Below are 27,645 nucleotides of genomic sequence, written 5' to 3'. Positions count from 1 at the left end.
GTACCTGCTCTCTTCGGCACTGTCTGGATGAGAGCGCCAAGAAGAGGACGGGCAGGGAGCAAAACGCGCTTTTCCCGAGGAAATGCAACCGCTGCGCGCTGTCAGATTTACACCAGCACGCGCGCACACTCATACAGCTCACGGGCTTGAAGGGAGAGAGAACGAGAATGCGTGTGTGAGCGGGAGGAGAGAAAGTGAGAGAGGGAGGTATTCCCACTCTCGCCGCACGGGGGCAAGCTAGAACGGTAAACTCAAAACAGTCTATTAATTTTTATGCATGCTTCCAAGTGAATATTAAAATTAATGTATGTATGTATGTATGAGTTAGCAGGCTGCTTGCTGGTCTATGGACATTGAAGTGGGTGCCATTTGTTATTGGAGCTTGAACAATGGCACCATATTGACATGGCAAAAAAATATTACTGATGATGATAATAATAATAATAATAATAATAATGCAGACTCTAAATCCAGATGCACTGGACCATAACTGCCACTATGTTATGGATTTTTCCATTGTGCACAGCTAATGGTGACTTTTAATGCTACATATTTCCATCTTCTCAAAACAAATCTACAAATCTAAAGTTAAAAGACAAAAAGGTCATTTTGAATAAAATCTTTGAAATAATTAAAAATTTAACAATAACTTTAGAGGCAAGGATTCAAGAATCCACAGGTACTTAAACATCTACTGTCATTATTGTTCTTCATGGTCAAAGTATATTTTGACCACGATCGATTATCATCACAATCGCGATATTCGATCATTTTTGTCTCCTACAGCTTTCCGTCGACGTCCGTGCGGTGTGTTGGCGGAGCGACTTCCGGAACATTACTGCCCCCTGCAGCTTATATTTTGAACGACACTAGGTTGAAAAACAAAATAACTAAACGAAAATCCTATTAAACAAAGAGGTGTAATTTAATACTATCACATAAGGTGGAATATAATAAATAAGGTACGTGAAATAGTTTCGCTTGGCGGCTTTATCAAGGCCTTCCAAATATGTTTTGTCTTCATTTGTATTGAACGTTACCGACTAATTTGGTGAGTCACCAAAAAAAGATTGGCTGTAACTAAAGCGCGCACAGAAAAATGTTAATATGAATGTAATTTAATTCAATACTTGGCTAAAATTGGTTTTATCTCACTTACCTGCAGCGAAAGACCGGAAAAGCGCCAACGCCATGCTAATTTACAACAGGTGTCACGCTGGCAGCAAATCGGAGGGAAGCACCGGCACGGAATCTTGGATCCGGAGTTTCATCTCAAAGGTGGGGCATACTATCTTCCCGTTTTCTTGCTATTATGTCGTAGTTTATTCTTTATTGTAGAATGTTCTTATTTTTAATATTGTATTGTGACCTTATTTGTCAACATGCTCACTTTTTGGCACTGTTCTGAGGGGGGGAGCATAACTTAGTCTTGCTGTTGCTTTACAGCAGACAAGCGTAAGCAAACTGCGGGCTGGGGGCCACATACGGCCCACTCACAGTCTCTAACTGGCCCCCTCACAGTGACCATGAAGTCAAAGAAAAGTATGATGTATAAAAAATAAATAAATAAATAAATAAAAAAGCAATGTTTTGATAACGAAGTTGTGCTTTCAATGTGAACATGTGTGGATGCTAGTATTAGCAATGTAGCAAGCAAGCAAACGCTATATGACTAGCAATTATTAGCAAAAGTAACAACAGTGGTTGTAATGTTAGCGAGGTTCTTATTTTCTGTTTGGTGGAGGGAAACAAGACAAGAAGATTTGGCCTTCTGCATTTCGTAACACAACATTGTTTTAATGCATGTAGCCTGTTTAATGTTTGTATGGCTACACATTATTTCATTTTTCCTCTTATTTTTGATACCCATTGTGGGAACCACCGCTAACGTTGCCGCACTTCTACTCTAGCAAATTAAGCTGAAGAAGCTTTTTGTGTCTCCGCCAAATTGGGTTTTGCAATCTTCACCCATTGGAAATCAACAAACGAAGAGCTTCCAGACTTGCTTTGCATGACAAGTGAGGAAATGGCAAACACATTTCAACGTCTACCACGGACATGCCGCCAAATCTCAGTCCTCACAAAGGCGGGGTGGGTCACCAATGTGCAACGTGTAACCTCTGTGCCGCGGGCTGAGCAGTTGGGCCTTTAATATTCTTGCAAAATGTTCCATTTGTACACATAATTGTGTCATTTTTGGACCATAAGCAGCTGTCCACTTTGTTCCCTGGAGGGTAATGAGAAATGAGCGCCACACCCACATATGTGATCAATTTCCATTTGGAACATGATGTTAGGAAGTCAAGAAAGTGATCAGTTTTTTTATTTATGCAGGAGGGGAGGCTGAAGCACAACACGAATGACAGACAGCTACTGAAACAAAGCAAAGAAATGGCATTTCCAAAAGGTAAATCACATTTTAAAAGAATTCTTAGAAAAGTTAGGATGAAACATGACGTTTAAAAAGCTACAGAATTTTCTAGCATTTTTACATGTAAGGCGCTGAATAAGCCATTTGCAATGCAAAATGTGTGTTCTCCGCTTCAAACGCATAAAAAGTTATTTTGTAAAGTTTTCAATGGCCCCTTTTATGGAAAATCTACACAGACCTGTTCCTGCTGTCATTTTTAAAGGTAATAAATAGCATCATATAAAATATCAATACAATGAGCCCATTTTGAAGGGATCATTGAATGTTTTGTTATTCTTTTGATGCGTGCAAATGCTTGAAACCTTGTCAGTCAAATTTTCTGTCTCTTTGATTTTCCTTGGGTGTGATGGTTTCTCTTAAAACCTCATTAAGTTTATACTAATCTATTTGAACAAATAACACAAATTATTTTTTTATATAATCAATGCAAACCCCCCCCCCCCTCCACCCTTTTAAGAATCCTATCCTGTTTTTGGATGTTCGAATCTAGAGAAGAAAACTTAGGGAAAAATATGTTGGTGCTGCTGTAAGGATTGACATCTTTTTTGACAACCTACCTTTTGGGGTAGCTGCTTCGTGACTGCAGGAACTCTACCACGGTTATTCTTAACTCCCCATCCTCAATTGAGCGAAAGCATCCCTGGATAACTGCCAAGTGAGCAATTGAAATAAAATTGGAGATGAAGTGATATTTGTGAGTCACTTATTTTTTTTTTTAGGGAGGGGAGGGGTTGTAGGACTTGCTCCCAAAAACTATTGCGACCCACTTCTTAAGCCGTTACATAATCAACGAGGAGTCGGACTGGACTCAAATGATAAACAGCGCTAGCTGTAGCATGAGCGAGTGAACGGAGTAGGAGGTCCGGGATGGAGGCTATCTTTAGATTGGTGGGCTAACCTCGTGCGGACCTTGCCTGAAGCCAAAAGTGAGAAAGAGAAGCGGAGAGATTACATAGCTCGCATGCTGGAGCAACACAGCGCAAATCCCTCCTTACAGTACGTTGTTTTCACCGAGCAGCCTGTCAGAAACAATTACGTTGGTCGGAAGGATTTCTATCCCGAGAGATTCTCGCTGAAAGTGACTGGCAACAGAACTCAAACGGCTCCAAAGCCCTCCAAGCCTCAGCTTGGATGCAGGCATGTTGGCGACTGACTGTACCTTTAGATTTCACACAAGACCATGTGAGGTGAAGGGGATTTCAAATTGATGAGCTCACCCGGATGAGTTACGTACATGGATAAACACTTTGTTAAAAAACGACGGCAGAAACTAATGGGATCTAATTTGAGCAGTCGCAAGAAACTGCAGAATTAGCCATGACCTTTGATGCACTGCAGTGGGAGGAATCGGTATCGATTACCGATACCGGGTGTCGATATTGGGCCAATTCCAGTCTTAAGTTAATGTATCGGGTACTCGCAGAGGGCATCGATACTGTTATCGATGTCTATCGGAGATTCAGATTAGGTCTGTGTAGTGTTCTCACCAATCAGTCTTGGATTTATTCATTCAGCTCAGTGTATGACGTCAGCCTTCTTTTTTGTGGTTTTCTTCCAAGTCGTGTCATTCGTTACATGAGTGCCACCTAGTGGTCAGACTGAGACAAAATTGGGCTGCTGGTTAAACAGAAGGGTTTCAAGATATTGCTAAATGTTACTTGGAGCATTGCTGTATTGAATCGAATTCTTCTTGACTTCCTCGTGACGGATAGAATCAAAACATGATGGGAAAAAAAAATCTTTGAAGAAGCTCACATCAGAAATTCATGAATTCGTGCCCTATTTCAAAAATCTAAAAATAAAGAATAAAAAAAACTAAGGGTAAAGTCAGACTGGTGAAGTCATACCCCTTTTTAAGAAGTATTATTTAATTGTAAAGGGTTGCCCGGGATAGATAAGATAGCATCAAAAAGTTGTGAAAGTCCTCAAAATCTGAGCACAATGTCAAAAAAAAAAAATCCCGGATCTGTGAGACTTCTTTAAGAAAAGTCAAAAAAGATCTGAAGCTGTGTCCCTTTTTAAGTTGCTCTTAGGAAAAATGTAAGCAGAACCTTAAAAAAAAATGTCAGAACATTTTTGAAGGCTTGCTGAAAGAAAAATCCAAGCACATCAAGAAATCCCAACTCTATAAGGGTTTATGAGTCATATTATAAAAAAAAAAAAGAGTTCTTAAACAGAATATCTAATGATAATGTATGAAACCATTTTTTTAGAGTTTGAAAGTTTGTAATGATTTTTTTTTTCTGTGTGCGATTGATCCGGCCTAACAACAACAACAACCAGGCCTTTTTCCGTCGACATTATAGATTCTCCGGAGACGAGCGCAGACACTCGGCTAATTTACAGTGTCAATAGCGGCGGCCATGTTGTCCTTTAGCGTTAGTGTCCGAATGTTGTTTGGAAACCTGACACACAAGTGGCGCAACTCTCCCCAACCGTTTATAAGCACACAAGAACCGTACTTCCGTTTTAACGAGTCCCCACTTGAAAAAAAACATTTGAAAACCATCGCAGTTGTTGTTGTTTCTTAAATCCCAAAATGTCCTCGGCGTGGCAGCTACTTTCATTTGATTTCCTTTCCTGTCGGACAAGAGCCGTTCCGTTTTCCGCCTCTCCATCGCTTCGCCGTGCCGATATCTCTTGCGCACTCTTCCAAAATTCAATAACATCCCACTCTGTCTGAAGTGTCGGGTTTCACGAAGCCTTGAAATATGAACAATTTCCTCAATTAGTGAATGTATTCTTCTTCTTTTTTTCCTCCTTTGTGTGTACTTGTATGTGTGTGTCTAAACATATACTCCACAGGGCACACTTCCTCAAGTGTGAACTAAATTATAAATGTCTTAATATCATCTCCAACTTCGGGCGACTAGCATGGATATTTTATAAAAAAATAAATAAATAAATAAAATCCAAATACAATAGCCTACGGCTCTGATGGGGTTTGTTTCCCGTTGACAGGTTATGTTTGCATCCGGCGAGGAGTGAAATCTGTTTCTGAAATATTGCGCTCAATTATTTTCCTTACGAGAAGACAACCTTTCATTCAAGTGGCAGATGAACACGGGCATTAGCATACAAATATTTGTCGTCGGCGCCGTTCGCCGTGCGTCACCATGACTCCGGAGAGAGGAGGAAAGCAAGTACGCTTTGACAGATGGGGGGATTTCAAAGCGCTCTTGGTTTTATTGGGGGGTTTTATTTGAGAGTTCTGAGTAACCACTTTTCTTTTATCGAACGACATCGTCTCATATCTTTTTATTGAATCTCTTGATAGGTGGAGAGTACAAAATAGCTCGGACACAAAGAAGAACAAACAACCACAGAGGCCACAAACGCGTTTGTGTTTTCTTTGCTTTTAGAGGTTTGGTGTTTTATCCATTTTTTTTTCAACAGGGCTCACGAGTCACAAGCATGTTGCCTCTTTTTGTAGTTGGGGGATGCAAGTTATTTTAGTTGTCTTACTTCTTTTGTTTTTACTTTCTAGACCTGGATTTTCCATTTCTTGAAATACGAATGAGACAGAAAAACTGTATGTATCCATCTCCGGGGCGGCCATTTTATCTTGTCGCCTAAAAATGACATCACAATGCCCAAGTCCGGTCCTTCCTCCCCATTTTATTGATAAACCGATCCATTTGGAAGCTTATGCTCTGTTCTCCCCGGACGGCCGACTACAGCGACTTAATAGATCCCTTCGGGAACAGCGCGCACTGAGCTATGAGACAAAATGTTCACCTCCGTCTGTGTGCATGTGTGTTGGGGGAAACTGCAGACTTGACAGTTGGAAACTTGGAAAGAAAGTTCGGAGGCAAACGTGTGGAAGTTGATGTCGGTCATAAAAGCAGATATACACAATGTTGCCATGGCGACTGCTCAATTTACTGTTCTATAAGGTTAGCCAATCAAAAAGACCTTCCACTTGCCCATCGATAGAAAATTATATTACATTTGAGTCTACCACCTGAAATATTAAAACTAAACATCACATAACATCCATGCGCAGTTTTATTGGGTTCTATTGTCATTATCTTTTGCTGCATGTACAGTCCGAGTGCATTTCTCCAAGTAGGAGGATACTTGTGTGCTCAGCTTGAGGCTATTTTTAACAAACAGCATGTTTCTAGATCCTCTGCCTTTTATTTCTTTGTCCTTTAGCCTCTGCAGTTGGGAGCAAATGGTTGGTTTTGAAATAGCTAATTTGAAGTTGATGTGGACGTCCGTGAGCTAAATACGCACCGATACAGCATCCAAACTATCGCGCTGCGTTTAGCTGTGCAATCGGATTAAGTTTATCGCGCCCATGCTGCTTCGTTCTACCGGCTCCGTCCGACCTTAATCTCCCGACCCTTTATGCATGCACAACAGAGCTCTATTATGAAAAATAGAAATAAAAACGTGTTAAAGTAGCATTTTATTCATCAGTGGGAGATTATCATATGCGCGTCAGAGTTGAATATTAGCATTCTTTAAGGGTGCTCTGTAGTTAACGAAACATTTCACAAATCAGATGTGGCGCAATAATGTACTGGCATAGCCTCCTTTTTTGCAAACTGAATTATAATTTTGACATTGTAATTAAGTCAATTTTCTTTGTATGCCTCCAACAGGTGTATGTTAGATTTCCTTTTTTTTTTTTTTTTTTTTTATGAACTAGTTATATATTACCATAAAACTATAATAGCACTGGGAGTGTTGCTTTAAATTCACGTTTTTAATCACGTGTTTTGATGTTTTTATAACGAGCATGTCGGGAACTTCGTTTGTCCCACTTTGAAACATTTTGGGGGAAAAAAACAGTTTAGCTTTTGGAACTGTTGAAGATGTCAGTAAAGACATCTTTGAACTCTTCAATAATCGTGCTGCAGATCAAAATCCTGATCGCTCGCTGCTCTAATTGACACATTCCGGAATACTGAAACAGGAATCGAGACCCAGATCTCTCCTACACACGACATAATTGATACAGAACTTGTACGATGTCGCTTGCAAAGTTCTGTCCTTAAATACCAGAGCAAGGATTTGTCTCTGTCCTACCTTGGGGGGAAAAAAAATAAAAAATACTCTCCTGAGTGCACGCATTTGAAGCAGTGACGTAATGGTCTCATTAGCCAAAGACCGTGTCAGTAAAATTCTATATAATCTGCTTTTATCGGCGGAGCGAGACCACAGGGAGGAGCGGGGACTTATTTTGGAAATGCCTCACACTAGGGAAAGCATCATTATCTGTGTTTGCATGCCTTTTTTTTTTTCTTTCCCTGGGTTTCCTGTCACATACTGAGATTTATTAGAATTTATTTTGCCCCTGTTTTTATCCCTCCTTGGGGGCTGAATACACTGATCTATGTGACAGGATGCTTAGCAGGAACTTTTTAGACACGGGGAAAATTTCTCTCTGCAACTTGCTTGATTCCTTCCATGCTCTAAGATGTGTCTGCTCGTTATTATTGCGGGGTGGAAGGGGTTGGTGGGGGGGTTACATGTGTAATCGATATGGTAATCGATTTTAAAACGATTTGTTAGACAGCCCTGGCGTGAAGTACATGCTATCAAGCTACAATGCTTCACTCGAGCGGATCGAGTTACGCGACCTTCCTTCCTCGCTTGTTTTCCAGTCTCCCCACCTGATTTTTTTTGTTCTCTTTGTTTTGCTCCCTTGTTTAGCGCCCCTCCCCACCTTCTTTTCATTCCATCACCAGGTTGGCGGGTTATTTTTTTCTCGGCGACATCTCACACGACGGTGTGACATGGCCGCGGGACGTGTAAACACGAGGTTTGACAGATGCAGATGAGTTGTGTCACCAGCAAGATGTACAGATTTGTCAGGCCTCTCACAGTTCGCGAGCGTTTGACACCGTGGCGCCGAGAACCCGTTTGGAGTTTATTTGCGGAGACGCCGCTTGCATATCCGAGCCGTATAGAGTCGTCTTCGGAAATTCGGATGGATTGATTGCTTTGTCACTTTTTTTAATGGGAACGTTCATACGAGGTTTGCATTGTTTACCCCACACGACGCAAACACGTTCTCATGCACTCCGCTGTCACTTCAACTCTGGCTATTTCCAGAATTGGCAAGGCCAACATTGCAAATCGGTTCACAAGTGCAGAATAATAGAAACATTCCGCACTTTTGTATTTGCCAGGCGATAGCAGCTTATTCAAAAATGTGTGACGCCAGCAAGTCACCGACGGGCCGCATTAAGCTGTCAGATGTTATCTGGTGCTACAATCAAAAAAACGAGATGCTACACTGCATTCATAAATATGCCATCGCCGGCTGTTTCAATATTTAGCAGTGACTGGGCGAGAAGGGATTGGACGGGTGTCGTAGGAATCGGAAAAGTAAAGTTTTAAAAATAAGCATGTCGTCTTAAGGGTGAGCTCTTGAATAATTCAGCCAAGAATGATTTTAAAAAATTAAATAGCCTAAACTTTAATAGCAGTATTGGCTTCACTGACACCCTGTTCATGTTTGAGCTGATTTTGAGGCGCTGCAAAGTATAGCACCCGTAGGTTTGAGTTAAGTTTCACTTACCTGTTTACCGTTGCTTTTAATTTTAATTGTGTTTGTTTTTATTTTCAAAAACTCCGTCAACACTGTAACCCCTCTTTTCAGTTTCGATAGGTGCTGCTGTGTTGGTTAGCAATAGACTCAGTAGTTGGCTGATTTGTAAAAAGTAACTGCCATCTCGTGTCCGGATGTCATCATTGCAGCGACGCTGCAGAATTTGCGGTTTGGCCGCTCACTCGACTGTAAAAAGTGTCTTTTCCAAATGGCTTACTGTTTTCGAGCAAGCAGCAAACTGACTGTGCTCATGCTTTGGAAGACCTTTTTTCGAGAACTTTTTATTTCCTGTCCTAATTGGGGGAAATGTCTTTGAACCAGTCACTGCGGTGTAAAGCTTCTTTGTATGACTCACATCAAATTAACCCCCGCCCCTCTCCCAAAAAAAGAAAAAAAACGCATAAACAAGGTCGTGCATAAGCTCTTCATCCCGTCAGATGATTTCTCAAATAGACAGAAGCACGGCATCGGCATCACTTGAGTCTTGCCGCCCCTCGCCTCCCTCCCCGCCGCCCTCATGACAGGCGTCTCCATGGTACCCCTCAGATCACGGTGGCGCCACCACTCCAGTTCCTTACTTTTCAACCGAACCCCCACCCCACCCCTCCCCTCAAGTTTCTCATCTTCTTCCTCCGCAACCCGGGCGCCACACATACACGAACCTCCACGGCGCTCGCAAACAAACTTTACGAACATCTTCCTTAGATGAGATGCGTCATTGCTTTAAATTGAGGTGTGGCATCCACGCCGTTATGAAATCTTGTCTCTAAAAATTGACCTCGGAGGTCACACATTGCCTGAGCGACAAATAAAATGTTTTTTTTTCTCTAGCAAAATGAAGCAGTTAAACTATCATTTGTTGCCTTTCAAACAGTAATGTAATAATTAAGTCTTGACTTGAATTTTATGTTTTTCTTTTTCTGCATTTCAAGTGGCAAATTGTTCCTTAATGCAGCTTTAACACAAGGCATGGAAAGGGACACCCGGAACAATCCATGATGGATTTTGTTTTCATTGCAGCGTAGTAAACATTATAGCACCTCCTCGCCACTGCACGCTCTGGAGATTTGAGGTAGTTTATTGATTTTCGTGTTGCTCTCGGCCGGCGCCGACGAGCGAACGCCATCAACATGGCCTCTCGTGTTTGTGGCAAATGAACCCAACCGATGGCCATTTTCAACTCCCCGCAGACGCTCGCTTCCCATGTTGTGACCTTCAACGCCTAGTGTATCAGGATAGAGCGGAGCGAGTCTCTTTTTAAAACAAAGTGAGGATTTATTAGACTGTTTGTTTTTTTTGCCAGCTGCTGAGCTTGCACTGTTTGGAGATGCGGAGTGAAATCGGATACCGATACAAAATGCTCGGTTTACACAGCGTCTATGAAATCGATGGAGCAGTCAGGACGCGTGCGTAAAAGAAAATTTGCCAAATATTGATCAGTTGTTTTAACTGAATCAGAATGAGGTCAAATCAAAAGACAATCTGAAGTATTTTTTCCTGCTGGTATTTTGTTGGATGGGCGCAGCTGGAAAAAGGGAGTGTGTGCCGTTGTGGGAGGGAGCACAGCTGACTTGTTTGTCAGCTAATGGAGGTGGCTAATTGCCTTTAAATTCAGTCGACATAACTTAGAGCTGGTTGAAATTCCAAATTGTCAAAAGCATCAGGAGCATCAAATAGAGAATAGTGAGACTGCCAGATTCCCCAAAACAGCAAACTAGACTTGCCAATACAAGAAGCAAAAATGTGTGAGAAAATGTCGAATATACCAAAAAGAAATGACCACACCATTGATATGTATTATTATGAATACATTTAAAATACCATCAAACAAAATACAAAATCTTCCAGGTTCTTTGGATATGTACTATTGTTTTAAATGTTTTAATCCAGATTAGACCTTGAAAAATGTAACCTAAACTTTGAAAGTCTCTCAAAACTGCTCCAAACTACGCTTCACTGAGTGTCTTTTTTTTCTGGCGTTTTTGTGATTGTGCAAAGGACCAAGGGACAAGAAAGTTTCCTTTGTGCGAGCAGGGCCATGTAAAAGTTGCATGGGCGTCCTTGTTATTCAGATACACAGCGTTCTTGTTTGCCCGAGGACAAGCAGAAGAGAGGCATAATTTTAGCATGCTCTAATAGGGCTCATTCAATTATGGAGACAAAATGTACACAGATCGTTGTTGGATATGACTAATTGTTAAGCTAATACTCCGCAGCGTGAAACACCGCAGGACAATTGTGCACAGAGGATTTCTTTTGCCGGATTTCATGGCTTTATTAAGATTCCGTTGTCAATATTGACACCCAATAGCCACGTCAGTTTGGATTTGGCGTGAGTAGGCCAACAATTGGGATTCTTTTTGGGCTCAATCTTGGCTTCTTCCAATTTTAGCCATTAAGCTCAATTTGAAGCTATGTCTGGAAAAGGAAACAAAAGGAAGCAGAGTGTCGTCTGTGTCGGTCTACCCGCTGTAGGATCATCAAGTCTTGTTCTTCCATAAGCCTTGGATGTGACAGTCTCCATTTTGTAATGAGATGGAGTCATTGCACAATCCCACACCAGCTAGCGGCGGAAAAGTTCCCCTGCCGTACACGGCTCTGACAAACATTCAAAATTTAAACTGTTTATATTTAGCTGCTTCATGACTGAATAATGCGACCAACCCGCCATGCTTTGCATGCCAAAACCACTGCAGGGTGCCCGCCATGATGAAAAATAGATGCGCGTTCCATACCAGAGTCCCCCCCCCCCGCCTGCACATCCCCCAACACCTTCCCTATCACCATCTTATACTGCAAAAAAAAATGGAAAAACAAAAATATTTTTCGGGGAACAGTCCTTGGGGTGCTGCCATTGAAGGTCCAAATGTTTTGGGCCTCCTGTTGCGCATTAAGATCATTTCCAATTCTACTGTCGAATTCCAAAATAGAATTTAGTCCTCGATGGATTTACGGTAATGAAAAGTAGTACTCTGAAATGAGCCATTAGAAAACCAGAAAAGTTAGCTAATCGCTAAATAACATTTGAACATCCTGGGATTATAAAGCAGTAGCCTGAGGAAATGATTTCTAGAACGCCATTAAATCCATCATTAGCTTGACAAAATCCATGAGACATAAAAGTAAATCCGCCCGTAATGATTCGTGGATTTGTAATTAGCATCAAAAGGGATCGATGACAATAACATTATCCTCAGCTAATCGGTTTAGCCGCCAATGTCGACAACATAGCGGCAAAGACAAAAGCGGCACATTCTTTGCTTGACATCTTTATACGCGTTTGCGTAGCGAGGCGCACTTAGCATTTCTCTGCAATCTGCGGTAGAGCAAACAGATAAGATGTGCTACTTTTCCCCGCCTGAGCTAACAAGCAAGCGCTCGCTGGCATCTGAAGGACCTCCTGATTGACACGCCGTCACAACTCGAGGTCTCGAGGTAGACACCGAGGGGGGGAAATACATAGGATCGTGCCGCAGATTTCCCTGCCTTAATTACCGCTCACAACAATCTCATATCATGAGATGGTCCGCCGGCTCGTTTTTCAGAGTGACGTTCGCTTGTTACACAACGGCAGCTGTCAGCATTTACATATCGCGGCGTTGACAGGCATGCGTACAAGATCAAGTCTTTGCTACATTTGGATGATGAACTTTTTTTTCCTTTTACCCAAAAAATCATAATAAACTTACAGAAATGAAAATGCAATTCACTATGAATAAAGTAAAGGGAAAGACGTTTCACCGATTTTTGGTGGTTTTTCATCGAATCCCACTTCTGACAAAGTTCTTTTAGTGAAGTAGCAATGAGAATCCTGTGATCGCTGATAATCACACACCCGATGAATTTAGTAACTAGAGTAGCTGCTCATGTGTCAGGATGGCCGAGCGGTCTTAGGCGCTGCGCTAAGGTCGCAGTCTCCCCTGGAGGGGTGGGTCCGAATGCCACTTCTGACAAAGTTCTTTTACTGAAGAATCAATGAGAATCCTGACTGTGATCGCTGATGATCACACACCCGATGAATTTAGTAACTAGAGTAACTGTTAATGTGTCAGGATGGCCAAGCGGTCTAAGGCGCTGCGTCAAGGTCGCAGTCTCCATTGGAGGCGTGGGTTCGAATCCCACTTCTGACAAAGTTCTTTTACTGAAGAATCAATGAGAATCCTGAGTTTATGATCGCTGATAATCACACACCCGATGAATTTAGTAACTCGAGCAAATGCTCATGTGTCAGGATGGCCGAGCGGTCTAAGGCGCTGCGTTCAGGTCGCAGTCTCCCCTTGAGGCGTAGGTTCGAATCCCACTTCTGACAAAGTTCTTTTACTGAAAAATCAATGAGAATCCTGACTTATGTGATCGCTGATAATCACACACCCGATGAATTTAGTAACTAGAGTAACTGCTCATGTGTCAGGATGGCCGAGCGGTCTAAGGCGCTGCGTTAAGGTCGCAGTCTCCCCTGGAGGCGTGGGTCCGAATTCCACTTCTGACAAAGTTCTTTTACTGAAGAATCAATGAGAATCCTGACTTTGTGATCGCTGATAATCACACACCCGATGAATTTAGTAACTAGAGTACCTGTTCATGTGTCAGGATGGCCGATCGGTCTAAGGCGCTGCGTTAAGGTCGCAGTCTCCCCTGGAGGCGTGGGTCCGAATCCCACTTCTGACAAAGTTCTTTTACTGAAGAATCAATGAGAATCCTGACTTTGTGATCGCTGATAATCACACACCCGATGAATTTAGTAACTCGAGCAAATGCTCATGTGTCAGGATGGCCGAGCGGTCTAAGGCGCTGCGTTCAGGTCGCAGTCTCCCCTGGAGGCGTGGGTTCAAATCGCACTTCTGACAAAGTTCTTTTACTGAAGAATCAATGAGAATCCTGACTTGTGATCGCTGATAATCACACACCCGATGAATTTAGTAACTAGAGTAACTGTTCATGTGTCAGGATGGCCGAGCGGTCTAAGGCGCTGCGTTAAGGTCGCAGTCTCCCCTGGAGGCGTGGGTTCGAATCCCACTTCTGACAAAGTTCTTTTACTGAAGAATCAATGAGAATCCTGACTTTGTGATCGCTGATAATCACACACCCGATGAATTTAGTAACTAGAGTAACTGTTAAGGTGTCAGGATGGCCGAGCGGTCCAAGGCGCTGCGTTAAGGTCGCAGTCTCCCCTGGAGGCGTGGGTCCGAATCCCACTTCTGACAAAGTTCTTTTACTGAAGAATCAATGAGAACCCTGACTTTGTGATCGCTGATAATCACACACCCGATGAATTTAGTAACTCGAGTAACTGCTCGTGTGTCAGGATGGCCGAGCGGTCTAAGGCGCTGCGTTCAGGTCGCAGTCTCCCCTGGAGGCGTGGGTCCGAATCCCACTTCTAAAAAAGTTCTTTTACTGAAGAATCAATGAGAATCCTGACTTTGTGATCGCTGATAATCACACACCCGATGAATTTAGTAACTCGAGCAAATGCTCATGTGTCAGGATGGCCAAGCGGTCTAAGGCGCTGCGTTCAGGTCGCAGTCTCCCCTGGAGGCGTGGGTTCAAATCCCACTTCTGACAAAGTTCTTTTACTGAAGAATCAATGAGAATCCTGACTTTGTGATCGCTGATAATCACACACCCGATGAATTTAGTAACTCGAGTAACTGCTCGTGTGTCAGGATGGCCGAGCGGTCTAAGGCGCTGCGTTCAGGTCGCAGTCTCCCCTGGAGGCGTGGGTTCGAATCCCACTTCTGACAAAGTTCTTTTACTGAAGAATCAATGAGAATCCAGACTTTGTGATCGCTGATAATCACACACCCGATGAATTTAGTAACTCGAGTAACTGCTCGTGTGTCAGGATGGCCGAGCGGTCTAAGGCGCTGCGTTCAGGTCGCAGTCTCCCCTGGAGGCGTGGGTCCGAATCCCACTTCTGACAAAGTTCTTTTACTGAAGAATCAATGAGAATCCTGACTTTGTGATCGCTGATAATCACACACCCGATGAATTTAGTAACTCGAGCAAATGCTCATGTGTCAGGATGGCCGAGCGGTCTATGGCGCTGCGTTCAGGTCGCAGTCTCCCCTGGAGGCGTGGGTTCGAATCCCACTTCTGACAAAGTTCTTTTACTGAAGAATCAATGAGAATCCTGACTTTGTGATCGCTGATAATCACACACTCGATGAATTTAGTAACTAGAGTAACTGTTCGTGTGTCAGGATGGCCGAGCGGTCTAAGGCGCTGCGTTCAGGTCGCAGTCTCCCCTGGAGGCGTGGGTTCGAATCCCACTTCTGACAAAGTTCTTTTACTGAAGAATCAATGAGAATCCTGACTTATGTGATCGCTGATAATCACACACCCGATGAATTTAGTGACTACAGTAATTGCTCATGTGTCAGGATGGCCGAGCGGTCTAAGGCGCTGCGTTAAGGTCGCAGTCTCCCCTGGAGGCGTGGGTCCGAATCCCACTACTGACAAAGTTCTTTTACTGAAGAATCAATGAGAATCCTGACTTTGTGATCGCTGATAATCACACACCCGATGAATTTAGTAACTCGAGTAACTGCTTGTGTGTCAGGATGGCCGAGCGGTCTAAGGCGCTGCGTTCAGGTCGCAGTCTCCCCTGGAGGCGTGGGTCCGAATCCCACTTCTGACAAAGTTCTTTTACTGAAGAATCAATGAGAATCCTGACTTTGTGATCGCTGATAATCACACACCCGATGAATTTAGTAACTAGAGTAACTGTTCATGTGTCAGGATGGCCGAGCGGTCTAAGGCGCTGCGTTCAGGTCGCAGTCTCCCCTGGAGGCGTGGGTTCAAATCCCACTTCTGACAAAGTTCTTTTACTGAAGAATCAATGAGAATCCTGACTTTGTGATCGCTGATAATCACACACCCGATGAATTTAGTAACTCGAGTAACTGTTCATGTGTCAGGATGGCCGAGCGGTCTAAGGCGCTGCGTTCAGGTCGCAGTCTCCCCTGGAGGCGTGGGTTCGAATCCCACTTCTGACAAAGTTCTTTTACTGAAGAATCAATGAGAATCCAGACTTTGTGATCGCTGATAATCACACACCCGATGAATTTAGTGACTCAAGCAAATGCTCATGTGTCAGGATGGCCGAGCGGTCTAAGGCGCTGCGTTCAGGTCGCAGTCTCCCCTGGAGGCGTGGGTTCGAATCCCACTTCTGACAAAGTTCTTTTACTGAAGAATCAATGAGAATCCTGACTTGATCGCTGATAATCACACACCCGATGAATTTAGTAACTAGAGTAACTGTTCATGTGTCAGGATGGCCGAGCGGTCTAAGGCGCTGCGTTAAGGTCTCAGTCTCCCCTGCAGGCGTGGGTCCCACTTCTGACAAAGTTCTTTTACTGAAGAATCAATGAGAATCCTGACTTTGTGATCGCTGATAATCACACACCCGATGAATTTAGTAACTAGAGTAACTGCTCATGTGTCAGGATGGCCGAGCGGTCTAAGGCGCTGCGTTCAGGTCGCAGTCTCCCCTGGAGGCGTGGGTTCGAATCCCACTTCTGACAAAGTTCTTTTACTGAAGAATCAATGAGAATCCTGACTTTGTGATCGCTGATAATCACACACCCGATAAATTTAGTAACTAGAGTAACTGTTCATGTGTCAGGATGGCCGAGCGGTCTAAGGCGCTGCATTAAGGTCGCAGTCTCCCCTGGAGGCGTGGGTCTGAATCCCACTTCTGACAAAGTTCTTTTACTGAAGAATCAATGAGAATCCTGACTGTGATCGCTGATAATCACACACCCGATGAATTTAGTAACTCGAGTAACTGCTCGTGTGTCAGGATGGCCGAGCGGTCTAAGGCGCTGCGTTCAGGTCGCAGTCTCCCCTGGAGGCGTGGGTCCGAATCCCACTTCTGACAAAGTTCTTTTACTGAAGAATCAATGAGAATCCTGACTTTGTGATCGCTGATAATCACACACCCGATGAATTTAGTAACTAGAGTAACTGCTCATGTGTCAGAATGGCCGAGCGGTCTAACGCGCTGCGTTCAGGTCGCAGTCTCCCCTGGAGGCGTGGATCCGACTCCCACTTCTGACAAAGTTCTTTTACTGAAGAATCAATGAGAATCCTGTGATCGCTGATAATCACACACCCGATGAATTTAGTAACTCGAGGAAATGCTCATGTGTCAGGATGGCCGAGCGGTCTAAGGCGCTGCGTTCAGGTCGCAGTCTCCCCTGGAGGCGTGGATCCGAATCCCACTTCTGACAAAGTTCTTTTACTGAAGAATCAATGAGAATCCTGACTTTGTGATCGCTGATAATCACACACCCGATGAATTTAGTGACTCAAGCAAATGCTCATGTGTCAGGATGGCCGAGCGGTCTAAGGCGCTGCGTTCAGGTCGCAGTCTCCCCTGGAGGCGTGGGTTCGAATCCCACTTCTGACAAAGTTCTTTTACTGAAGAATCAATGAGAATCCTGACTTGATCGCTGATAATCACACACCCGATGAATTTAGTAACTAGAGTAACTGTTCATGTGTCAGGATGGCCGAGCGGTCTAAGGCGCTGCGTTAAGGTCTCAGTCTCCCCTGCAGGCGTGGGTCGGAATCCCACTTCTGACAAAGTTCTTTTACTGAAGAATCAATGAGAATCCTGACTTTGTGATCGCTGATAATCACACACCCGATGAATTTAGTAACTAGAGTAACTGCTCATGTGTCAGGATGGCCGAGCGGTCTAAGGCGCTGCGTTAAGGTCGCAGTCTCCCCTGGAGGCGTGGGTCCGAATCCCACTTCTGACAAAGTTCTTTTACTGAAGAATCAATGAGAATCCTGACTGATCGCTGATAATCACACGCCCGATGAATTTAGTAACTCGAGTAACTATTTGTGTGTCAGGATGGCCGAGCGGTCTAAGGCGCTGCGTTCAGGTTGCAGTCTCCCCTGGAGGCGTGGGTTCAAATCCCACTTCTGACAATAATCTTTTACTGAAGAATCAATGAGGATCCAGTTTGGTTGTTGAGAATCACATACCTGATGAATGTGGTAACTGAACATTACACTCATGTGTCAGGATGGCCGAGCGGCCTAAGGCGCCTGCTTCTCTACTGTCCGTATTTTTCCAGACTTGACAGAAACTTTCCGATAATTAGAAGCAATTTTAAACTGAAAATAGCTCCGTCTCCAATTCAGTTGGAATCTCGCCAGCTATCCCGATTCTCGGACGACGACAACAAAAGGGCCGGGGCGCCGGTTGCTGACTCAGAAGAGCTCATTAGCATACAGCTGCCACTAGCCAGGCTGCAGCTGCCAACGTGGGAAGCGGGAAACGGGGCAGGCTACAACAAGAGCTCCCCATTGTTCTCTATAGATTTCATTTGACAACTCTAAAGAGGTCAAGAGTCTGAATATGACTGTTACATGGTTGAAAATACAAAATTCATTCACATAATAACATGACTTTATTCTGGGGAGAAAAAAAACCTCAACATCCAAAGACGCTTGCAGATTTTATCTTGCCCCCCCTTGCCGCTGCCGTTTTGTCGTTTTGACGTGTCGTTGAGGCCGAATCACATTGAGGCTGCGGGCGGATTGCTTATCTGTCACCATAAGCGCCAACAGGTTGCTGATGCCGCCGCTTAACGTGCTCTCACTAAGGCCGCCGTCGTCAAATCCGTCCCCGCCGCCCCCGTGATGTATCGACGGCGTTTGTCTCGGCAGAGCCCAATTTTCTGGCCAATCCCGCGCCGGGTTATCAGAGCGTCGTCATAAAGAATGTATGACAGGACCCCGCGAGGCGTGAGGGATGGCTTCGCCGAAGCAGCGAGGGCCGGCGCGGACGGAATAAATGCACGGCGGCGTAACTTACGGCCTTGAGTCCGTATTACACGGCCACCTTGAAATCTCCGAGCGAGACGCTTTCCGGAAAGTGGAAAAAGTGAAACGCTCAAGGAAGAACTCGGAGAAAGTCACTTTACGTAGAGGGAAATGGTTGTCATGGTAGCCGTGAAGTGGTTTGCACAAGGGCTAAAATGGACATGGATAGTGGAAAATGTCAGAGGGACGCTTAGTGGCTCAGGGAATTTGGTAACAAGGTTGTCGCAATCCAATCGTGACATTTTCAAAGCTGAGGTTTTGAGTTGAATTTTGCAAGAATTGCTAAAAGTGGAGCTCAATGCTTGGAAGTCAAACTCTTTTTTTTTACACGCTACTTTGGGCCCTACTTTGGGCCCTACTTTTGTTCCGGGCGCAAATCTAGCGAAGGTGGTGGTTTGTTTCTTATGATATTTTGCTAGATATTGCGCTAGCAGAATTTGCAATAATGAGGGCGTTTGAGCCGTTGTGGGATGGAAGTAGAATTTTTTTCAGCCGATCTACAGGCGGTCGCAGTGCAAATCCAGTCCACCGTGTCTAATATTACGAAACAATAGAATAGAATATAGAATAGAATAGATCTTTATTTGTCATTGTCACCTGTACAACGAAATTTTTAAAAAAATCGTACAGATCATACTTGCGTCCCCAGCAATCTTTTGTAAAGCTTGACTCTAATTAACTGAAGCTCCCTTCAGTTCATTATTGCTGCATTTCACTGAGCTGCCACCAGGAGATGCCAAATTACTAATTTCTTCAAGACAGGGCTTTGAATAAGGCAGTTTTTCGCCACACAATCAATAATTCCAGAATACGAAATGGTGAGCGAGCAAACTAGCAAATGCTTGAGTGCGAATATGCAGCGGGCTAACGATTGTTGCACAGGCAGGTAGAATTCTGCTAAAAAAGTATTGGTTTTCATGGCTGGGGAGACCTCCGACGGTGTGTTTTCTTAACCGGCAGTCGACAGACCGAAAGAGCGAGATCAATACAACGGTCTGGATGGTGACACCCAAACAAATGAAGATAGCCTCGGCGGCACAATGGCAGCAATCTATGTTGGGTGGGCCCCATGTCAAGACGGTGCGACGCCAGATGATTCCTCTCCCATTGTTTGCGGCTTAGCGACACCTCCAGAGGATCCCGGCGGCCGAGATGCCATTAACGGTCTCCGATTGGGGACAATCGCAGAGCGACTCGCTCATTTCTTCCAAAAGTTCCTTTCCAATTAATCTTAGAGGGAAGTCTTTTTTTTTTTTTTTCCCCACCTGTGTGGAGCTCATGAAAAGCGGTTCCTAAAAAGCTTGCTAACAAGGTTCCTTTCATTGCTGGCCAAGAATGAAAAGGTCTTTATGGAGACTTATCTGTGTGAGGCACAAGGGGACTTGATTATGTCTACATAAGACCCTCCATGTTAAGATGGGAATTATAAATTTATGAATTTCTATATTAAAATATCACATATGTTTTGAGATGACCGAAAATGCATCTTGGTAATTAATAAGACTATGTGTGAATGTGTGGTGACTCAAATCGAATTGCTAATAGGTCAGAGAAAACAAACGAAATTCAAAATTGTGTATCTACGTAAGGAGTAAACATGCGGCCGCTACTTTCAGCGCACACCGGGAAATAGTTGTGCATGTGTGCTAAAATCAAAAGCGCTCGCGTTAATACGCTCGTGATGTGTACGGTTTTGTTCGGATGGCCTAATGAGCTGGTTTAGTTTGATCCATTTTGTTTTCTAATATTTTGAAGAGCTCTCAGAGGACTGAAGTGGTCCTCAGCTGAAAATGACCTTGGGAGACGTACACAAGGCAAACGTGCGCATATGATTAATTCATTTCTTTGCCTGACTGCATGTGGAAAACAGTTGGAAGATTAATTATAAATTTTGCAGAAGTGCAAAGATGAATGTTTGTTTTGAAAAAAAAAAAAGAACGTAACGGCGGTGGTATAACTGTGCACACGCTCAGCGTAGAGGGTCAAAGTTGTTTAAAAGTCAAACAGATTGTAATCGGAATTCTGCGCTCTGTTAGCACCGATTACGTCACGTCCTGCAACTGATATAAAAATATTGTAGAATTATTTTGACCGACTGATTTAATTTAATTTTTTAAAAAAAGTTCGGTTTTTATCGCAAAGAAAATCCTATGATTACAAAGGAATTAAATAAATTTGTACCAAAGGCAAATTTGCTCTTTAATATTTATTCGTTTAAAAAAATATATATTTCTGGATAAAATAAAATCCTCCATCAAATAAAGTGTTATGAATAAAGTTGTGTTCACAAAAATAAAGCTATACATTTATGATTTTAAATGATACAATTACATTATAAGGAAAATAGTTATAATATTATTTTGGGAATGATTCAAAAACAGGGAGATGTTAACATTTTAAAAGAGAAGATGTTTTTTTTTTTTTTAATTTACACGGCATATTAAAATTATTGACCTGGCAGTGACACACGAGATACAAGAGGGCATAAAAGTCTAATTTTGCAGCGGGTCGCATTGACCCATGTACATTTTTGGTGTATCAAAGAAACAAACAAAAAGAGGAGGCTTAAGAGGGTGACACAAATGACACAAGTGTCATCTCCTCCATTGCTTTGACAAAAGTCTTTGCCGCGCTAAGAAAAGCTCTATTGTGATACTTCCCAAGCCAGAAACCGCACGGTAATGGCGACTTCATCTATTCTATGAAAGGTTCCAGTGAATGAGGTCCCAGTGGTCCCCATTACAGCAGCCGAGTAGTCATTAATCACCGACGAGCGCGTATTTCAACGCGGAGTCCGCCTTGACTTTGCGATAGCCATTCATTAGCACTTTCCACCACTGTCTTTTCTTAGCGTTTGCATCCCCACCCCCCGACAGCTCCCCCCTCCTACTATCCCACCTGGAGTTGGTCCTTTTTTTTTGCTGACATTGCTGCTTTTCAGTCGCTGTGTTGTGTGGGGAAATGGAGAACGAGCGAGTTTCAGAGTACAGAACACATCCACTGCAAAATATCCGTCTTTGTCATTCCAAAGCTGAGCTGGGTCGGAGAAATACGCACCGAGATTTTGGAGTTTTCAAGGGGGAAGTCAACCCCCAAATTTTCTTCGTAATCATATGTTCTGTGCAGCCCAACTAGTCGAAGCACAATGTTCCGATCAATGTTTCGTTTTTTTTTAATATGAATGAAACGGGCAAAATCCATCCGTTTTTAGCCATCTAAGGGGGCGGCCATTTTGGCACTTTCTGTCGACTGAAAATAACATCACAGTTGCCAGGTCACAACCAATCACGGATTTCTGACGCTGAGCCGTGATTGGTTGTGACCTGAGACCTGGCAACTATGATGTCATTTTCAGGTAACAGCAAGTGGCAAAATGGCTGCCCCCTAAAATGGATTAAATCGGGCGAATTTTATTATGGTCATTTTTTTTTCCTGAATATATTTGTTCATAAGAATTCTAGAGGCCTTTGATTCCGTGATTTTCCAAACATTCCATACAACGTCATATCCCAAAACCAAATGTTCAGAAATTCTCAAACATGTACAGTTTTATTTATTTAGAAGCAAATCCCTTCTTAAAATGAGTGTCTGTAATTATTATTTTTGCATCGTCAAGTTTTGTTGTTGTAAATATCTACCCGTCAACTATCACAATCAGCCCCAGCAAAGATGCTATTTTCTATTGTTTATGCAACATGAGTGTCAAAACGCCGTAAGCAAGCGTGAAGTGTGGATTCCGAGTCGACTTCTCGCTTTGAAGCTGAAGCATATGCAACATGAGACAGATGCCGATGCGAGCGCAATGTGACTATTATTATGAATAAATATCAACATACTGAGTTGCGAGGTATGCGACCCGATTGCATTTGCACAACCAGTAGACCGCTACGACCCAGGCAAAATTCCAAACGATTCCACTGAAGTGGCTGTAGAAAAAAACGGCGAATCCCCGGGGGCTGTCTTTGCATGCGTCAAACTGTGATTCGCTTGCATGGCTAAAAAGGTACCGTCAAAGAAACGGCGCTTGTTTTTTCTCTGACGAAGTTCTATTTTGGGTTGTTTTTGTAGCCCACCAATGTACGATAAAGCCCTGCGTAAGTGCTTCCGTCAGCAGGCGTGCACCAAATGAGTTGGGAAGGGAGGAATATTCCCGGCTAATGGCCGATGGATCCAAGAAGAGATCTTTGATCTGTACTCTCCTGCTAATTCCCTGGTTCAACGCGGGCTTTCATGATCAAACACTCGCTTGGAAACCCACTTGGTACTGGACATAGAACTAAAATGATTTTACAAATCTATCTATCTATCTATCTATCTATCTATCTATCTATCTATCTATCTATCTATCTATCTATCTATCTATCTATCTATCTATCTATCCATCTATCTATCTATCTATTTTGCTAGCTAACAACATGCTAGCTTGCTAACTAGCTAGCTAGCTTGCTAACTAGCGCAACAAACAACATGGGAATAAACTGAATTTATCAACTAGCTAGCTTGCTAGCTATCTAAACAAACAACATGGGAATAAACTGAATTTAAAGTTAAAAATTCATCCAAGTCCAAATGAATACATTTAAACTTTGATGCGACCTTGCTAATTTAGCATCAACAATAAAATCATTAAAGCACCTTCAAAATAATACCAGCAAGTTTTACGATGAGCAAATCATCAAATTTGTAAACTGGATTATTTAAAGATGTATGCGCTTACATAAGCACATTTTAAAAGTCAGCTGTGGCCATAAGGCAACTCTACTGCGTCAATAAAAGAGGAGGAAATGCTGTTTCCATGTCTTTTTTTTTTTAACGCTTGGAAAACATGAAGCCTCCTTTTGAGACTCTCCCGCTCTGTTCTTGATTCAACAGCCGATTTAACATTCGACCCAGTTTCTGCGAGGATCTCCGCTGGGACGCAACCCAAAAGTGTCATGCAGCAGAACCGGAATAATAAAGACCCTCACTGCGGAAAATGAAAGCGAAAACGACCCCCCCCCTCCAACTCTTCGACTACCCGTCTTTATATGCGATGGATGAACAAACAGTTCAGCCGTTAACGTCACTGCACATGGATGATCTGCTTATCCGCAACGCACACACAACAAGCACTTTTCGAAATCAATTTCTAAAGAGGTGCACGGAAACAATCAGCGCACAGTCTGCAATTATTCCGACACATCCCATATTGAAAGCTCTTGGATGTACTATGAAATGACATCCAAACTATTCATTCCAAGCCACCCGCACCAAGGTAATTAGTATTCTAATTTTATGTAATTACTATGCGTTGCACAAGGGTAGTCAACGAGCACCGAGTACCGATGGGAATTTTGACTGGAGTTAACGAAGCACACATTGTCTCAGCCTTTCATCCCAGTCTAATTATAGAAATGCTGATATTGATTAGGAATGTTTTTCAACTCAACGCATCGCAAAATTGAAACATTTCATGCTGGTCAGCCTTTGGGATTGAAACGTGAAGGAAATGTGGGATGTAATGACTGCTAATTAAAACGACTAACCTCTAACTAAAGATTTTGTAAACGACAGCCAATCACTAGAGTACTACAGTTGACGTGTAAACTGACTAATGTCGACATAATGCTGGCATGACCACACAGACAATTAGTTTAAGGCGCGCTGTATGTTTTTTGACAAGTACACTTAGCTACTTTAGTATTTTAAACATGCTGTGGTGCAACGCCTGCTCAAGAAACCCAGTCTTGATCAATGTGGGCTGTTGAATTCCCGACCCATTTTCAAGCTTAGCATTGCTAAGCATTTAAAATGCTGCAAAACACAACGTCAGGCCTGTTGAGAGTTTTTAATGACATCTTACTGGCTAATGGCACTGGAGATGATGTGTCTGGTTTTGGTTTGACCTAACTGCAGCATTTGATGAAGTGTACCGCAATATTCTGTTGGCTCATTTATAGAACCAGGTGAGCATTAGTGCTAATACTTTAAGATTCTATTTGGCAGACCGAACGTTTTCTCTTAGCCTTGGTTGCTCTGAATCTTAATGCATATGGTGTTCCACAGGGTTCCATTTTGGGGCCCCTGTTGTTTTCATTGTATTTTCTGCCTCTTATATGCTGGTGAAAGTCAAATTTCGGTCTTTGTTTTCATAGGATTTTTACTTTAAGACCCATTGTTTACAGCTATGGTTGTATTTAAAGCGCTCTCTAAATCAAGTTGAGTTGAGATGAAAATTTAATGAGGTAGGCACTCTACTTAGTTTTATACATTAGATTTTTTTTTTTTTTTTTACATGGTCACAACCTGGATTTTGGTTCTTTTTGCACTAATTGATAGCACTCACAAAGAACTGTTCGGCTTTCTCTGAAATTTCTTGTCTCACAATTTGGTAGCCTTTGTGGCCAGTTAAAGCGTCTCTCTCTGTCGGTCTTTGCTTGTCTTTGAAGGATATCTGAAAGTTCCCTCAATAATGAATTACCAAAATGTCAGACCTCCTGTGTCTTTGAATGACTTCTTGGTATTTTTTTCTGTGGGTCTACTCACGACTGACGTGCCTACAAAATTGCATTCTGGGTACTGACGGGTGAGCCAAACCCAAACTGAGGAGTTGCAAACTAAACCAAGTGCTTGACTTCTATGCCTTGATTAAAAAAAAAAGCTGCTTTAAAAAAAAAAAAATTAGGCCAACATGCTGTAAATTACATCGCCTGGGCTGTTGTTGTCTTGTGTTAGTTTCCCTCAACCCAGTCTCCGATGCGTTACGGCTATAATTAGCCTAGATTCGTGAGAAGGCCACTTGGAAAGGGAATGCATGAATTTTGATAATCATGAGCTCATCGTTTTAATCATCATCATCCTATAGTTTTTAGAAACCAAACACAAAAAGGCTCATTGATGAAGTCAAAACATCATAAAGATTTGATGATGGCCTGCTTAAAGCTTTTCGTTGACCTGAACCATCTGACATGTTTAGTGATTGCATTCCTGCATAAAAAAATAAATAAACAGAAAAGTAGTATTCCACAGAGATGAAGTATACAAACCCCGCATACCAAAAAGGTTTTTTGTACGACGTTAAATTTAATTAGACAGTGCGGAAGTTAATTTCCACAAATTTGCTGAGAGCTGATTTGCGGTAGCACAAAGTGCAGTGAGACGAGTGAAAAGTGTGGAGAAAGTGGAACAAACTTTTCCCTCTAAATCCAGGCCAACACTTTACCAGCCTCTGCCAAGCATGGACGCTTTTGTGTTTCCTTTTTTTTTTTTCCCTTCACCACAATGCCAGTGCTGCTCTAGGTCTTTGTTTGAACCCTCACTACGTATTAATTTGGGACAAAGATGGAGCCCTACCAAAGTTAAACTTGGCCCCGACTTGGCGGCACGAAGCACTTTCTATTAAGTTGCGGGTCAAAATGACCCATTTAAAAAATGAATACAATGTTAAAAAGCAATCTAGTGCGTCACATACTGTGCTAATGAATTTTTTTGTATTTTTTTTACACTCAATTGACATGCACTAACCATGTCCTGAGACAGTCTGGCCTCGGGTCAAAATGACCCCTGAACATTTGCCATAAATGAACACAACACGAGGCTCAAAGTGACTTGCAGGAGATCGTGTTATACGGGAAATAACACCTTTGTGAGGTGACTTGCAGGCGCTAACAAAGACACTTCATGTGTTTGGCAGCATGGACCCTCAGGGTGTGTGCATGTGTGTGTATGTGTGGGACAGGGGCGGTCGGTGGCACTTCAGGACCTGGCCCTGTTTGATCTATAGAGAATGCAACGGAGATGTCAGCACAGGGAATGGTTATTTCCCCCTCAGGGAGAAGCAGCCACAATCGCTGTGCCTAAAAATATATTACAGGTATAAAGTCAGATGTGAATAGCAGAATGGCTTTGAAATGCTAAATTAGCGTCTGCTCTCCTTCCTCGCCCGTCACCGATACGCCGCGCTCAGGGTTGCTCTGGTCTCGCTTACCTTCTCTCACACACACACAGACACACAGTACTTAATTAGACAATTAATCAGAGTCATGTGGTATAATTCATTGCATTCAATGCTCTGCTTTTGACCTTGTGGGACAAAAAAAGAGAAAGGAGTGGTTCGACCTCAATGGGCAAGTATAAGAATTCACTTTGATTTGGATGGATTTGGATATTTGTTAGAATAAGTGGTTCGAACATATTCAGTGATTGGTTGCAGAATTGCAAATAAGTAAATTATAAATGATACCATATGAAGATATTTGTATTTTGTTGTTGTTGTCATTCATTGTCAAAATGTCTTAAAGTATTTCAATTTTGTTGTCAAATTTGTTTTTTTGCATTATAACTACGAAAACTAAAAATATAATTTTGTATTTATTTTTAGCTTTTGTAACTTTTTGTGTGTTGATTCCAAAACTGCCCTCATTTTCTTCTCCAGCGCATCATATTTTCATAAAAATAATATAATAATAAATGCAAAATAATATGATAATATTTTAGACATATTTATGAATCAACAAGTGGTATTTTTCATAGTTATAAACCAACACATAATGAAATCTGTATTGCGCAAACTTTTATAGCTTAAACTTCAAAACAACAAAAAAGAAAATATCTCCAAAGGCTGACGTGGTAGAAAAGAAAGTCAATATATTTTTAAAAGAAGCATCCAAATTACATTAATGATAAAAAAGCCGTCTCTGATTAAAAATTGCTGTTGACCAATCTAATAGTCATAAATAAAAAATCACTCATGGCACAGCGGTTCTTTTCCCTGACTTTGTTGCTGGGAGTAAACAATTTCGATAATGAATGTGGCTGAGTCCTGATTAAA

At 42.6% G+C, this 27,645-nt stretch overlaps 1 protein-coding gene, 1 long non-coding RNA gene and 18 other non-coding genes across 42 annotated transcripts in view; 19 read left to right on the top strand and 1 right to left on the bottom strand.

The window, feature by feature from the left end:
- The window catches only part of LOC133155156 (receptor-type tyrosine-protein phosphatase delta-like), a 195,112-nt gene extending 194,967 nt beyond the window's left edge, over window positions 1-145 (bottom strand). For all 23 annotated transcript variants that reach the window (XM_061280227.1, XM_061280372.1, XM_061280246.1 and 20 more), the window contains exon 1: window positions 5-145. The gene's annotated coding sequence lies outside the window, so the exon portion shown is untranslated. The remainder of the gene's footprint in view (window positions 1-4) is intronic.
- On the top strand, window positions 127-26,052 carry LOC133155276 (uncharacterized). The gene is made up of 4 exons (XR_009714649.1): window positions 127-245; window positions 1,166-1,278; window positions 2,335-2,407; window positions 23,709-26,052. It is a non-coding gene; the product is annotated as an uncharacterized LOC133155276 (long non-coding RNA).
- Window positions 13,044-13,126, top strand: trnal-aag (transfer RNA leucine (anticodon AAG)). Its single transcript has one exon. It is a non-coding gene; the product is annotated as a tRNA-Leu (tRNA).
- trnal-cag (transfer RNA leucine (anticodon CAG)) lies at window positions 13,761-13,843 on the top strand. The gene has a single exon. It is a non-coding gene; the product is annotated as a tRNA-Leu (tRNA).
- trnal-aag (transfer RNA leucine (anticodon AAG)) lies at window positions 13,939-14,021 on the top strand. Its single transcript has one exon. It is a non-coding gene; the product is annotated as a tRNA-Leu (tRNA).
- Window positions 14,118-14,200, top strand: trnal-aag (transfer RNA leucine (anticodon AAG)). The gene has a single exon. It is a non-coding gene; the product is annotated as a tRNA-Leu (tRNA).
- trnal-cag (transfer RNA leucine (anticodon CAG)) lies at window positions 14,476-14,558 on the top strand. Its single transcript has one exon. It is a non-coding gene; the product is annotated as a tRNA-Leu (tRNA).
- Window positions 14,655-14,737, top strand: trnal-cag (transfer RNA leucine (anticodon CAG)). The gene has a single exon. It is a non-coding gene; the product is annotated as a tRNA-Leu (tRNA).
- Window positions 14,834-14,916, top strand: trnal-cag (transfer RNA leucine (anticodon CAG)). Its single transcript has one exon. It is a non-coding gene; the product is annotated as a tRNA-Leu (tRNA).
- On the top strand, window positions 15,013-15,095 carry trnal-cag (transfer RNA leucine (anticodon CAG)). Its single transcript has one exon. It is a non-coding gene; the product is annotated as a tRNA-Leu (tRNA).
- trnal-cag (transfer RNA leucine (anticodon CAG)) lies at window positions 15,192-15,274 on the top strand. Its single transcript has one exon. It is a non-coding gene; the product is annotated as a tRNA-Leu (tRNA).
- trnal-cag (transfer RNA leucine (anticodon CAG)) lies at window positions 15,551-15,633 on the top strand. The gene has a single exon. It is a non-coding gene; the product is annotated as a tRNA-Leu (tRNA).
- trnal-cag (transfer RNA leucine (anticodon CAG)) lies at window positions 15,730-15,812 on the top strand. Its single transcript has one exon. It is a non-coding gene; the product is annotated as a tRNA-Leu (tRNA).
- On the top strand, window positions 15,909-15,991 carry trnal-cag (transfer RNA leucine (anticodon CAG)). The gene has a single exon. It is a non-coding gene; the product is annotated as a tRNA-Leu (tRNA).
- trnal-cag (transfer RNA leucine (anticodon CAG)) lies at window positions 16,088-16,170 on the top strand. Its single transcript has one exon. It is a non-coding gene; the product is annotated as a tRNA-Leu (tRNA).
- Window positions 16,437-16,519, top strand: trnal-cag (transfer RNA leucine (anticodon CAG)). The gene has a single exon. It is a non-coding gene; the product is annotated as a tRNA-Leu (tRNA).
- Window positions 16,793-16,875, top strand: trnal-cag (transfer RNA leucine (anticodon CAG)). The gene has a single exon. It is a non-coding gene; the product is annotated as a tRNA-Leu (tRNA).
- On the top strand, window positions 17,324-17,406 carry trnal-cag (transfer RNA leucine (anticodon CAG)). Its single transcript has one exon. It is a non-coding gene; the product is annotated as a tRNA-Leu (tRNA).
- On the top strand, window positions 17,679-17,761 carry trnal-aag (transfer RNA leucine (anticodon AAG)). Its single transcript has one exon. It is a non-coding gene; the product is annotated as a tRNA-Leu (tRNA).
- Window positions 17,854-17,936, top strand: trnal-cag (transfer RNA leucine (anticodon CAG)). Its single transcript has one exon. It is a non-coding gene; the product is annotated as a tRNA-Leu (tRNA).
- Window positions 26,053-27,645: the final 1,593 nt, after the last annotated feature.

Source organism: Syngnathus typhle, linkage group LG1 (genome assembly GCF_033458585.1).
Source record: "Syngnathus typhle isolate RoL2023-S1 ecotype Sweden linkage group LG1, RoL_Styp_1.0, whole genome shotgun sequence".
Taxonomy (NCBI): Eukaryota; Metazoa; Chordata; class Actinopteri; order Syngnathiformes; family Syngnathidae; genus Syngnathus; species Syngnathus typhle.
The sequence above is the reverse complement of the archived record's forward strand: the minus strand, read 5'-3'. Positions and strand labels throughout refer to the sequence as shown.